The sequence below is a fragment of the Lagopus leucura genome, unplaced genomic scaffold (assembly GCF_019238085.1).
Source record: "Lagopus leucura isolate 7727_CA_CO unplaced genomic scaffold, USGS_WTPT01 Super-Scaffold_100012, whole genome shotgun sequence".
NCBI lineage: Eukaryota > Metazoa > Chordata > Aves > Galliformes > Phasianidae > Lagopus > Lagopus leucura.
In genome coordinates, this window is record NW_024962267.1 from 14,605,383 (window position 1) to 14,619,185 (window position 13,803).

The following is a 13,803-nucleotide window of genomic DNA, read 5'->3' on the forward strand; positions in this document are numbered from 1 at the left end:
TTGGCTTCTGAAAAAGGACTGATGGAGCTTCTAGCAAACCTTTGCCAGGGAAATGTTGCTCTGGTTCATGGAAGTTTATGTGGGCCGTTACTTTACTTTTAATGGCCACTGGGATGTGAATCCCGGTGATGGTGTTGTGCTGGTACTAGCTTAACAGTCTGCTGCATTTATCTCCTTTAACATGTTTTGAGTGTCCTCATTGATGATTTACTTCTAGTTCTTTCATTGAGAAGCAAACCAACCAACCCATTCCTGTCTCTATATATCACCCTCTTTCAGCCTATTTCCACAGTACTCTCTTCACTATTTCGTATCAAGCAAAACTTCGTGGTTATTTCTGACTTGGAGGCAATTCAGCATGTCTGGTGAAGTTGCTTATGTTCAATAGACCATTTGTTTAATTGTTTTTTTTTTCTTTCCCCATCCAGACACTTCTTAATACTCTTCTTTTAATCCTTTCCTATTTCTTTCTAGAACTATACATTATAGCTGCTTTTGTAAATGGGAGTGGCTGATTTAGATTTATTATGTATATAATGTGCTTTTATAAAACAGCCTTATTTACTTTATCAGTATTGCATTTTTCAGGGCCTCTGTTTGTCAATTGAAAATGAAATGCCTGCATGCATGTGCCACAGTGTGAACAGCAGAATCTTCCTGTAGTAATATCTGAATACTTTACAGGTGATTCCTTTATATTAACTGTGAAGAGGAAAAGTAAATAATCAGTGGTGCTGTTAGCAGTGCTAGGAGATAGGACCCTGTCAAAATATCCCAGTCAGTTGTTCACACCTGGCAATTTTGTTTTCACTGGCAGAAGACAATTAGCATCCCACAGGAGCCAGGCTGTGAGTAAGGAGTAACTACGGCATAGCTTTTTCCATGACTGGTTGTGGCACAGAGGTAATTAATTTTAGTCGCTGTAATTTTATGTTCATTTGTTCTTTGCGTTAGGGAAAACACTTTTGTATGTATGTATTCCAGTACTCAGTTCCAATAGTAGCACCAATACAGAAAGCACTTCATAGCGTCTTTAAGTGCTCTCTGTATTTTTGTTTTACCAGTGCTCATCTCTAAGCATGTGCCAACTTCATGGTTTAAACTTAAAATCATTTAGTGTTTAGCCTTTATCCCAAATCTACTGAGAGGGTAATGCTGTAAGGATAAGAAAATCCCAGCACACCTTAAGCTTTCATCAGTCTTCATAAATGGCAGCTGATCAGTAGGTAAATGTATTTTGAGAGGGGTGAGAAGCAGGTTTAAAAAAGTAGAATTCTGATAGTATATTACATACAATTCTAAGCCTTTCTCTTGCCTTCCCTTCCCCACCTTATTATCTGTCTTCTATTAAACTGAAATGCTATTAATTCCTTGTGTGAATGTATTCATATGAATAAATGGATTAGGTCCTTAGGGAAGGAACACTGTGAAGAAAAAGAAAGCAGTAAGTTTAGCTTAGCATGACTAAAAAAAAAAGCCTTTGGAAAGACAAAATTCCGAGAGAAAGGATTGGAACATTGCTTTAATTGAAAAGAATGCTAAGCTGATGTTTATATTAGAATAAATTACTGGAAAACATTAAGACCAAGTATGAAGGTATGAAAATATTTCTGGACTGCAGAGTCAAAAGAGACTAAATTTTAAGAGGATACAGAAGGGAACCTGAAACTTCCTGTTATTCTCCTAGGTTAGAATTGTAATAGAAAAAAAAGCAATCTTAGCTAGAGATGTATTTCAGTAATTCCTCTGCTTCTTTGCATGCTACCTTGGACAACTGTGATGAACAGTAAAATAAAGGTCCATATGCCCTGCCTTATATGTTTTGGTGTTTGTATTTATTAATGGAAGTGTAATCCTGATGATGTGAACTATGATGCAAAATGTTATGAAAATTTTTCTCCTAGTTTAAGCTCCATACTCACCTGCCAGATATGAGCACAGAGCAAATGCTCATGGCTCAGGGATGTGAAGGAATGGAAACAGTGGCACTTAGTGGAGAAGTGTCAGCAGGTTTTATTTGATATTCATGTCCTCTGGAAGGAGGGTGTGATTGGCTATAGACTTGGATTTTCAAGTTTAAATGTGATTTCTGTTAGCTCTTCTATATTTGTTCTGTACAAGAGGCAATTCCAGCTAACTGGAGCTATTTTTAGTCAAACATCCTGATTTCCCATTTTTTTTTTTTTGTAGTGAGAGGAAGCAGATAAAAGATAAATTCCACAAAACCGAGAAAGGAATAAACAAGTTAATATCATACCATGATTGTAGTTATACACATTTTACAGACTAAAATCAATGGCAGCACAGATTTGTTGGTTTTTTTTTTCTTTTTAATCTAACAGCTGGTTTTGTGAGCGTTTTATTGATTATAGAGATTGCTTCTGGGGTATTTCCTTCCAAATGAATCCCATTTATTCTCCTTTTCACTGAACTAATTTAATTTATTTCTAATCAGTGAAGACAGTTTGTGTCATATGCTTTTTCAGATAAGTTTCTAGGCTGGAATATGCAATCCAGGATTAAAAGATGTGTTGTCCTTTTGAAAACTATATTCTGTAAAAACTATCATGAACTATTTCTGTGTCAATGAAGTGATGACATCAATACTGCCATGTCAATTACTTAACATAATTATTGAAGATTTGGTTAAAAAAAAATGATAGGAACAGAGCAGTTCTGGTAAAAATGGCATGTGCGTATAAAGAGTAGTGAGTCCAGCCCATAATTCCTTCCAGTTATTTTTGATATGGCGTTATGTCTTTATCTTAAATGAAGGAATAAACTGCATCATCTCAGTATTTAAGTTTGCTGGTGACTTTTATGGAGTAGAGAATATTCATTTGAATGAGGCTGACTGTAAAACCCACTTAAATTCATGTGCTGAATTTTAGTTATGTAAAACTTTTGAAAATGATACTTGAAATGCATGAGTTAGACTTGCCCATATGGAGAAATTGGGAACCCTACTGTGCAATGTAATGATAAATTTCATATGCAGAAGTCTTATACTATTTTTCATTTTTTCTGAAGAATTGAAGTAAATAATGCCTTAACTGTTCTAAAAATAAGTGTAAGCATTGCTATTTGTCAGTAATTAGAATATTCCACGTGAGTTCTCCAAGACTGGAAATAGCAGTATGATCTTGCAAACATCTTTACAGTGTTTGTTCATAGAATTGTGGAATCGCCAAGGTTGGAAAAGACCTCTGAGCTCCTGTTTACCTGTCTACCTGTCACCAATAGTTCTCACTAAACCACGTCCCTCAGTACAACATCTAAATGTTTCTTGAACATGTCCGGGGGGTCTATGACTCCACCTCCCATTTCTGAGATTGTCCTAGAGAACCTGTTGTCATCTACTGCTATTTCTATTGCTTTAAACTAGAAAGCAATTTATCTCCTATTAATTTTTCTGTTGACTTGTAGTTCAGTTCCATTAAAGTGCACGTCGTTTCAGCCAAGTTTTATTAACAACTAAAAATTGCAAGAAGCTTTAAGCCTTATATTTAGAATTTTTGATAAAATCTCATCTGTACTATTTGTACTGAGCTCTCTGCCTTCCTCAAAGCCCATCATAACCTAAATCATAACAAAATAATTAAAAAAGACTTGCCATGATTGTAACTCCTCTCAACCGTAATGTACCTCCAAATACTCAATCTTTGGCCAGTGGATTAGCTCTGACTTTAAATTGTGTCTTATTCTCTCTGCTTATTCCCTTGTTTTGTCTGCCATTTGTAGTCTCTCATCTGTGGCTGGCGCTCACTCCTACTTCCTGTTCTTACCATGAAGCTGTGAAGTCATAATCCTTCACTGGTACTTCTAAATCCTTCTATAAAAGAAAGAACAGTCATCTGCCATGTAAGCTTATTCTGACAGCAGTATCATAAAATATGTTACAGCTGTAATAACTTGGTTAAGAAGGGAATACTGGCCTATTTTTGAGATATGCTGAAGCCAAAAAGCACCACAAAAAATATTACAGTGTATTATTATCCTTAAAAAAATTACAACCTGCTAGAGTATTTCTAGCTGTGTAGTAAGCCTACATATGAAAGATTCCATTTACACTATTTTTCTGCTTGGTGGTAGTAAGACCAACTGATGCTATGGGAATGGCATTTGAATAATGCTTTGAGAGATTACGTAGTACTTTAATCATTTAAAGAGATGGTGTTTCTGCAAGTATTTTGGTTTTGAAATATGAAAAGATCTCTAATTTTTGTGGTGTTTTCATGTACTTCTTCCAGGAAAAATGAGCAGTACAAAGATATTATCATCCTATAGCTCAACAATACTTATCCAAATCCTGTTTGTCCTGGAACTGTCCAGTTATTTCTGTGCATTTTGCACCAGGTTCTCAACAATATATATAAAAAAATCCTTTATACTTTCATGCTAGTGAACAACTCATCTCAAATCATGATTCTCATCATCATTGGAAATCGAACAAAAAAAAAAAAAGGCTCCTTCATAGTTATTGTGTTGTTGTGTATGATTTTATCAGTTTTTTTCATTCTGTGTGAGGAGTAATCAAGGAATTGTCGTTCTGAAGGTGATGGCTAATGAGTTCCATGCTCCTCATTCTTCCTTGGTGAGCAGACAGGATTCTTTCTCTTTGCCCAAGGCTGCCCAGTGTGGTGTCTTCCCAGGAAAAAAGACAGGAATGTGGAGGCTGTGCTTAGGGCACTTCCTCACATTTCCATTTAAAATAGTCTGTGCCAATTTTTTATTTTTCTTTCACTGCATTTACTCCAATTTTTTCACCGTGAATAGAGAATGCTTTTTAAATCTTACATCTGTTAAATGAATCTATTTGTGTGCGGCAGACTGCTGCAATGATTAATAATTCCCATTTCACTGTGGACAGTTGATGCAAAACACAGAATAACATACTTGAAGCTGCACGTTTCCAACTGGGATCATATTAGTCATCCTTTCTAGACAAAAATGAAGAGCCATGTCTGCACTCAAAGTGAGGTTACTTAAAAAGCAGACAGAAAATGGTAACAGTTCACATTTTCAGAATATGCATCAATGTATGTAGCTGTAAAATATTCCAGGGTGTGGATTTTTTTGCTTCCTTCTGGAAGAAAGACAGATATTTGAACGTTACCCACAGCGCTCGTCATGTTTTCCAGCTTGGCTTCCTAGATCAACTGTGACTTCCAGTCTATGATATCTCAGGGGCTCCTCTTCATCAGCATCTGGTGCAGTAATTTTATACAGTTTTGTAATTAATTTGAACGTTAACGTGAAATGCACGTGCTGTTAAAAATGTTAAAAAGGTCATGATATATGTTACTGTAGAAAGGGAAAAGGTTTGGGCTGCAAAATGCCACAACTTCTTTAGTGGGTAAATGTCAATTCTTAGTTGTTGGATGTCAGAAAGTCTTGCTGTAATTTACCCTTCTTTTTTTTTTTTTTTGCTTATGTCTGTGTGAGAACTTTCATCAAACAAGCAGTGATCAGAAAGGCATGTGAGGAAATTTACTGATGAGATGGAACTGGAGTCAGATCAGAAGGGCTTTTGAAGAAATAAGTGAAAGCCATTTGTGGTTCTTGGTTCTGCTTAGGAGTAATAAAATAGGTAACTTACCCATTTGTTGCTGAGTTTTGAGCATGATACCAATGTGTGTGATGGTGAATTTGTGACTAGCAGGAGTGTGATGAAATCACAGCTGACAAAAGGCAGCTCTGTTCATGATCTTAATTTTTGATCTGGACCTATGTACATCATCAGCTTGTAGCACCCAAAGTGCAATCTCCTTTTTTAGCTATAAGTTTGTCTCATTTCTGTTGCCTTACCCAACTCCTCATTTACAACTGCATAACTTTAAATCAATGATTTTCAATTTCTGCTTGTGATTTCTTCTTGTCCTAACCTGTTAAGTCTCATTTTCTTTGATTTGCAGTTGTGTGCTATGCATCTAGATAGAGGAGATCACAGGGTGATATTTCCCACTGTAAGTGTCTGGACTGCACACAGTCATCTTGCAAGGACTCAAAGACCACAAATTCTGCATGACTCACTCAAACCTTAATGTGGTGACTTCCAGGAATGCTGCTGAAGAGAATATACCCCTGTCACACAAATCAAAAGTTTTCATTTTAGATTATGGGAGAGAAAAAAGTGGCTTGCCAAGCTTTTGTGTTTTCATTTAATTTTGTTTTAGCTTATTGTATAATTGTAATAAGTGATCTAGAGTCTTAGAGGTACACCAAATGCTCCATTTGAAAATCTCAGTTGTAACTTGAGTCCCCTACATAAATCCAGAAAACATTTTCATTGCAAAGAATGTACGATTAAATAATAAATAGATGTAATGCTCACAAATTCATATCAGTTATTCCACTGGAATTATGTTTTGCTTTTTTATCAACACTAGTATTCTCAAAGGTTTGAGTATTTTGAAGGAATACTCAAACGTTAGAATGTTCTCAAAGGTTTCTGATATACTGTTCCAGCCAGTAACATTTGCCAGAATTTCTTACTGTAGTCATTCTTGTAGCTGCAATCATGGCAATGTCTCTTGTCCTCTGCTCCCCTGAGAGTGCCTCTTATTGGGATTCTTAGAGAATAAATCAGCAACAGTTTCAGCCCACGTTCCAGTGAGTGGAGGACCTCTGTATCCCTTTGGATTGCTCAGTAGTGACTCATAAGTTTTGGCCAATCCTGGCTTTCTTAACAATTTCGATTCACTGTGGTTGCAGAACAGGATTCTTTTTTCAGTAGTCCAGATGTAAGCACATGGAATTCTGTTTAGAATAAATTAAGTTTACTAAATCTGTGTTTCTTGCTAGGTTCTTTGTGTGGCTGTTAACTTCATTTTCCTTACTGTGACTTTGTTTGGCAACTTAGCACTCAGAGTAGCTAGCAAACAGCGGGGAAATCTTTCTGGCTATCACTCGCCTGTATGTGTGCCAGAGTATGAAGTGTGACCTGTGTTGAATGTGGGGTTTTTTTATTTAGTAAATTTTAAGAGTTTATAATATGCAAAATGTCTTTTTTTTTTTTTTCTTTACTTTTTGAATGCAGTTGGGCAGCATGTAGTCATTTGGGCTGTGTCAGCTACCTGGGCTCTTATAAAACCTGTCTAGGTCTGTATGGGCTGTCCAACTGTAGCTGAGGATTTGGACACAGCTTTACTTCCCCCAGAAGATTTGTCAAGTCCTCTCTCCTCACTTGGAAGGAGACCAAGCAGTGGCTTTGTCTTCCTTTCTAGGATGGCACCTCTAGTTCCTTTTGTCTGTAGTTTAGCTTTAGATACTGGATTGGACTGCCATATTGCTGGCAAAATCCTGTCAGACAGAACTAGGTACTAAATATTACGGCATTTCTTGTGAAATGTAACTTCCATCTGCTATGCTGAAGGTTTTGCTATCCCAATGATTGGTTTCTTTTGTGAAATGTAAACAACGCATCTTCTGACTGGAGAACACAATTCATAGTCATTTATACATTCAAATTCTGAAAGTTGTTTTGTGTATAAGCATTTCCATGCTTCCAGTCCTACAAGAGGAAGACAAAATGTATATATATTTAATATAATTTTGTAATTGGAATTTCTATTTATTTTTTTATTAACAGATTTGATGAAATCTGCAACTGCAGACTGTTTATGTCATGAAGGCTGGATCTGAGAGACTTTATTCTGAAGATTACATGTAGTAAGTAGCAGGAAACATTTTGTAATTCTTAATGTATTCTTAAAACATTTCGGAGCCCATTGTAGTGCTGTAGGTTTGTTATTGATGCTCAATAGTACAAGCTTCTGGAATGCCTAAGACTCAGTTTCTGAGAAGGGTAACCTGTCTGAACTTAAGATTCCTTTGACTTTTCCAATTAAAATTAAAAATTAACACTCTGAAAAAAACTTTCATAGCTTCACTGATTACACCAGGGCACGATGCATTCCTATATTTAGTGTACATGCTGCATTTTTCTATCTTTAACTTCCATGGATTGGGTGAAAAGAAGGGAGACTGAGTGAAACAGCATTAATAAATTAATAAAGAATGGTTCTCAAAGATGGCTGAAGTTGAATATCTGAACATTAAGGGTTGCTAAAACCAAAGGCATGCATTTTATTGTCAGAACCAGCCTTGAATTTCATGTTTTGTTTTAAAGTGGCACTTGGAATACTACATCTACACCCTGCTGAAATTTGTTCTTCAAAAATACCTGAGAGAGCAGTTTCTTGACAGCGTATTCCAAAAAGCTGGTGCAAGTTTGATTTCTTAGCAAAGCTATGGTTACATATTGTATCTTCTAAGAAATAACTAGCAATACTAAGAAAATAAACTTTAAAAAAGATAAAGTAACACATGATAATACATTGCCTTCTAATGTTAACAAAAGCCAGACTTTTTGTGTCTATGGATGGTTACATTTCTGTGGTTATTTTGTGCAGTGGCCAAAATTGGGTGCTCGCTTGTAGGCAGAAATTTCAGTAACAGCTGTGAGTTATTGAGGTTATTAACAGGTTAATTCACAGACCTGGTAGAAGTAGGTGGTGTTTGAACAAGTGGTTTGCCAGGCTCTGTTGGAGCTTTCTGATGTGAAGGAGGAACCTGAAGTAGGATGCAGTTGAATCGGCTGAAAATTCACTATGGTGAGTAGTAGCTGTCATGGAGAGTCCAAAAAAAAATAATTCTTGTATATGCTGACTTGCATTCTTAAATGTAAATGCTAAGTAGGGGAGTTGATCTCTGTTTGTTTCTGAGAAGTGATTTTGTGAGGAGGAATTCAGTGATGCTCCTTTACTTTGCTTCATGTGCACTTGCATGCCAGATGCCTTTTTGTTCCACTGCCCTTCTGCTGCCATCTGCCACATGACAACAACATGTAATGGAATACTGGTGAGATGGTTCAACCTCTGCTGACATACTATCAAATCCTCCTTTCACGTTGTGGGTCACCATAATGCAATAGTAGGCATTACTTTTACAGCAGCCCTCATGTGTATTTGCTGAATTTCTGGGACACTGCCCTTGATGGGGTCTGTGACAGAATGAGGGATCTGCATTTTCAAATCATTTGCTCTTACATTCCAGGAATCATATAGGTTGGTAGGTAAGTAATTCCTAGCAATACAGCACTTAACTTATCATTTTATCCCAATGAAATAATCACAAAGACAATTTCTACAAGATTCTATGTGTTTTGGTATGTTTTACACTCATTTCTAAGGATTGGATTACTTGTTTAAAAAACAAAACAACAACAACCAAAAAAAAGGCAAATCCTGAAGATTTGAGAAGTCTAGAGGAATTTCGAAGGTGTTGCTACCAACAAGTCAAGATGTTTTAGTTGAAAATATCTGTTCTGGTCTCATCTACTGTTATTGTGAACCAACAGATTATTGGAAATGGGCAATTTTAGAAGTTTGACCTTAGTCAAACTTTGAAGCATATTTTTAAGTAGTAATCTAAGTTTAGGGGAAATGATAGCTATAATCTTGGAAATCCTTTATAAAGTGATTTTTATTTTTAATTAGAGAGGACTGAAAATTCATGAATTTAAACACGAGTGAGTGAATGCTAAGTATGAGAAATTGAATCATGGCTGTGGCTGTTGTATTCCTCTCGTGTCTGAGAGGTTTTATGCGGGTTGTCTGTGGATATGTGCTAAGCGTAACTGGCACTGAGGTTTCATTTTCATTATTTGGTTCTGTTGGAGCCATAACAGACTAGGCTTTCTTGTGGTGAGCAAAGTAGCGTGATTTTTAATTTCAAAAGTGACTTCACCATACTTCTGAGGCTGGTAAATCAGTGACAGTCTTTTGAAAGAACAGTTGAAAATCAACAGTAAGAGCTGTAGACTATAACTAGTAGTCAGTATTTTTGGAACTGCAACTATTGATGAGTTGATGAGTTTTTGAACAGTTAATCTAAATGGAATTATTTGAAACCACATGCCTGCTTTTACATGCAGGTGTGTATGGCAATAGTCTGGATATCTATACAGATTTTGCAAGGTATAAAGGCACATCTTGTTATATGAGTAGTATTTAAAGTTGTATTTTATTAATTCCAAAAGCAGTAAAACTGCACAAATTGTTTGCCTTAGCCTTTGAAGTCTCTGCTTTCTTAACATCCTAAATTCTCCTGTGGCTTCTTGGCTCTGTGACATAATAATGATAGTAACTGCCCTTGAGCCCATCTGCTATAGTGAATCTAGTTTCTAGCGTGTGGTTCTTAAGACACCCATAGAAACAGTAATTTAAAGTTAGTGAGAATGAAGGAGTCTCACCTGAAGCATCAGCAGTAGTAATTCAATGGTTGCACCTCCTGCCTGTTTGCAGGGTTGGACCTGTATGAGTTTTGTCATTATTCTATGTAGAACAGAAAATTGAAAAATTTATGCTTTATAGATTCAGGCAATTAAGTTTGAATTCTTTTATTCCCCCAGCACACCATCTGATTTCTAGCTAACAGACATTTGAAGCATAGCAATGAAATGACTATAGGGTTCATCTTCTTCCATGGTGCAAAGATGTGGGTTTTTTTTTTTTCTTAGCTGTTTTTCTCATCATGTAGTTTGGACTCTTTACTAAGATGTGTAACAGAAAGGAAAGTGGAAGAGGCTTGGGAAAATGAAGAAATTTGAGTTTAAAACAAAACAATAAATAGGGAAAAATAAGAGCAACTTAATATTGTGATATTTCTCCTTAGGCTATTAAGATATTTTTTCCACTCTGACAAAGTTCATTGAAAATTCCTGTGAAATGTGATACATAGCAAACTTGATTTCTATGTTTACTCTAAAACTTTTCTTTTTCTCTAAATGAATGACTTCTATGCTATTTCCGAATTCCACTGAGTATTATAAGAGATTTTTACAGCTGTGTATAGTGAGGTATTCTGTGGTTTCCATTCAGATGGAACTGCACATGACCACTGAACTCCTGTTCTTTGAAACCTTCATACAGTACTTCTGAGTACAGGGAAAGGGCTGTATGGTTCCATGTGTGTTTGTGTGATGACTGAGCAAAGTAGCTTTGTTTGCAGCTTCTAGGAGCATTAGATGTGGAAAAAATGTGGTTAAAGATATTCATCAGTGTAGTTCTCTGAACAGTTTTACATGTACAACAGAGCTTGTTAAGAAAGATATGAACTCTGAAATGCTGACATTGTCCTGCACAATTTAAAGTTTGACACAGTTTAAATAAGTTTAAACAAGTAAAATCTCCAAATCTCTATGATGTTGCAAAACCATCTCATGCTGTTTTGAATGTGAGCTTTCTGTTTGCATTGAAAACAGTTTGAGATGGTTTTATAACATCATAGAAGTGTTCTCCCATGGCAGGTGTTTCGTAAACACAGTAGCAAACAAAACTTATTTCTTTCCATGAGTTTGGTGAACAATTGCTCTTCCCAAGTTAAAATAATGAACCAATAACTTTGCATGTACTTAGGGTTCCAGTTTCGCAGTGGATTGAACCATGTACTGAACATCCTTGAAAAGTGAGATTTAAAATTTATTTCTGGGGTGAGAAATAAGTATTCCAAGATTGTCTACAGCAAAACTGGGAATGTGGAAATACAGGAGAGAAATACTGTGGCAAACCAAGTAAACTCAAAAAGGAGCTTCCTTTTCTTGTCAGCAATATGGTTACTCTTGTAGGCTTGCCATATCAACTCAACGTATGAAAATTGCAGACCACTAAACTTAGAGCCATCAGAAGAAAAAAATTTAGAAAGTACTTGTAGCTTCCTTTAGTTTCCTGCTTGTACACTAGGTATTAGCAATTGAACTTGGAGCTGACCTATTAATTATGTGCCTTTGATGTAATGCATTGACAACCCATATGGGTTGTGGTCTTCTCTTTTCTGATGCCTGGCACTTTGCCCCAGCATGTGTTTTCACAGGTAGACTCTAGAGATGAAGTGGCTTTTTTTTTTTTGTGCAGCCTGGAAGAACGTGTGGTGCATTGCTTCTGGTATGCCAGACAAAGACTTACTATGCTTTGGAAACTATAAGGAAGGAATATTGTGAATATTGTTCCCCCCCTCTGTCAGGTCTCAACAGTGGTTTTGGTCTTTGCTGTGGAGAAATGCTGTGTGTTTTGCTGCTCTGCTAGCAGTAGCCAGAGTTTCTACTAACATATTGGGGAACATCAGGGTTCCTATGCAGATCTATAGTACTGTTCTGTAGAACATTAGGGAATTTGGTCTTGGACTGTAAACAATGAAGTAAAACAGTAAAAAAAGGACCTAATGAGAAAAACAAATGAGGTATGACTAGATATGGTTTAATGAGGATCTAATGTCTGCAGGTGTGTGATTGGACTAGATGATCTTAGAGGTCTTTTCTAACCGTGGTGATTCTGTGATTCTAAACATGCTCACAGCTTCTGCCTGCTTCATCCTCTGCTGTAGTCTGTGCTTGTCCTTCTGAGCAGCCAGTAATAGCAGTGTTCAGTTTTGTTAGGTTTGTGCAAGTGCTTTACTGACAGTCACATTGTACAGGCAGGAAAAATCAAAAAGCTACCACCATAAATTGAGATGCACAGCTCCTGGGAGGATGCTGGAGATTGCTCTGGGCAACTATCCTGAGCTCCTTAGTGTGTTATTTGAGCTTATGGAATCTGGATTTTTCTTCAGTAGTTTGGGCAGCTGTTGTCTTATGAGGCATGCATAGAAAGCAGAATTTAGGTAAAGAATGTAAAAAAAAAAAAATTTTTTTTGTGGTGGAAATATAAGAGTAGAACTGTTTGGAAGCAATTGGAGTCTACAACATTTATGATGCCATAAAGATTTTGTGATTTGGAAACTATTTAGTACTCCATCAGGCTAAACCTTCTGGCAACTGAAGTCATATAGCAGTTGCCATATTGGATGTGAAGAGGTCTAACACTATATCACAGAGCAGAAAGTGAGGTAAAGAAGTGGTATAGTCAGAGACTGATCTGAGGAGAAAATGTAAATCTAGATCCTGAAGATAACTTCTGATTACACTGTTTATATGCAGTGTATTTGTACACGTGGGATAGAATGTAAATACATACGTGCTCCACTCTTTCTGTGTTTTGTGAGTACCAAGTGTGTTTGTAGTCTAGAGAATATTTGCATTCAAACTGTAGAGCAAATGCAGCTCTATGGGAACTTTATTTACAGAAGAGATTTAGTATTAGCTAGAAATCCCTTAATGATAATACATAACTATGTACCAAATTGAAATTATGAATCAGTTGTTTTGGAAGAAGAAACTCAATGTGGAAATAATTGCTGTGGTCTGTGAGAAAGTACTTTCTATTTTGTAAATTCATAAAAGTGCAAAATATGTTGCTTTATTTTTTTTCCTTTCCTTTGGGGAAGAAGCACTATGTGTCTCAGTGTCATCAGCTAAGGGGATTTGTTGACTATTTAGAGTATAATCTGAGATGTGAGAATGTCTGTGAGCTGTCTGTGGCCAGTTGTAGATGCCAGCTTCTTTCTGTGCTCAGGGATGTTGCTTCTTGCAGCAAGACTGGGAGAACAGAATGCTGTATTTCAAACTTAGTTTTTGAAGTTGCATTTTTAGTGTCAGCACAAGGAGCATCTTGCTTGGGATGGCTTACTCTTATCTGTTGCTCCTCAATGGAATTTAGATCTGCTATTTCCTTTGTTTTTAAGGAAGAGTAAGCCGCTGTTGGGTTGCCTTCAAGTACTGTTGCGTGAGTTGTACCAGTTGAGCAGATCTCCACACAGTGGAGACTGCTTCATCTCTTATCCTAACTGAAGTAATTTGTCAATTCATCAGAGAGCTTAGGGCTATTTCTACTCTTGAGTACCTCCTGGATGTTAATGCACAACATT

At 36.6% G+C, this 13,803-nt stretch overlaps 1 protein-coding gene across 1 annotated transcript in view; it reads left to right on the forward strand.

Moving 5' to 3' along the window:
• COL5A2 (collagen type V alpha 2 chain) overlaps positions 1–13,803 on the forward strand; it is a 161,912-nt gene that overhangs the window by 24,276 nt on the left and 123,833 nt on the right. Inside the window, exon 3 of the mRNA XM_042874511.1 lies at positions 7,592–7,671. The gene's annotated coding sequence lies outside the window, so the exon portion shown is untranslated. The remainder of the gene's footprint in view (positions 1–7,591; positions 7,672–13,803) is intronic.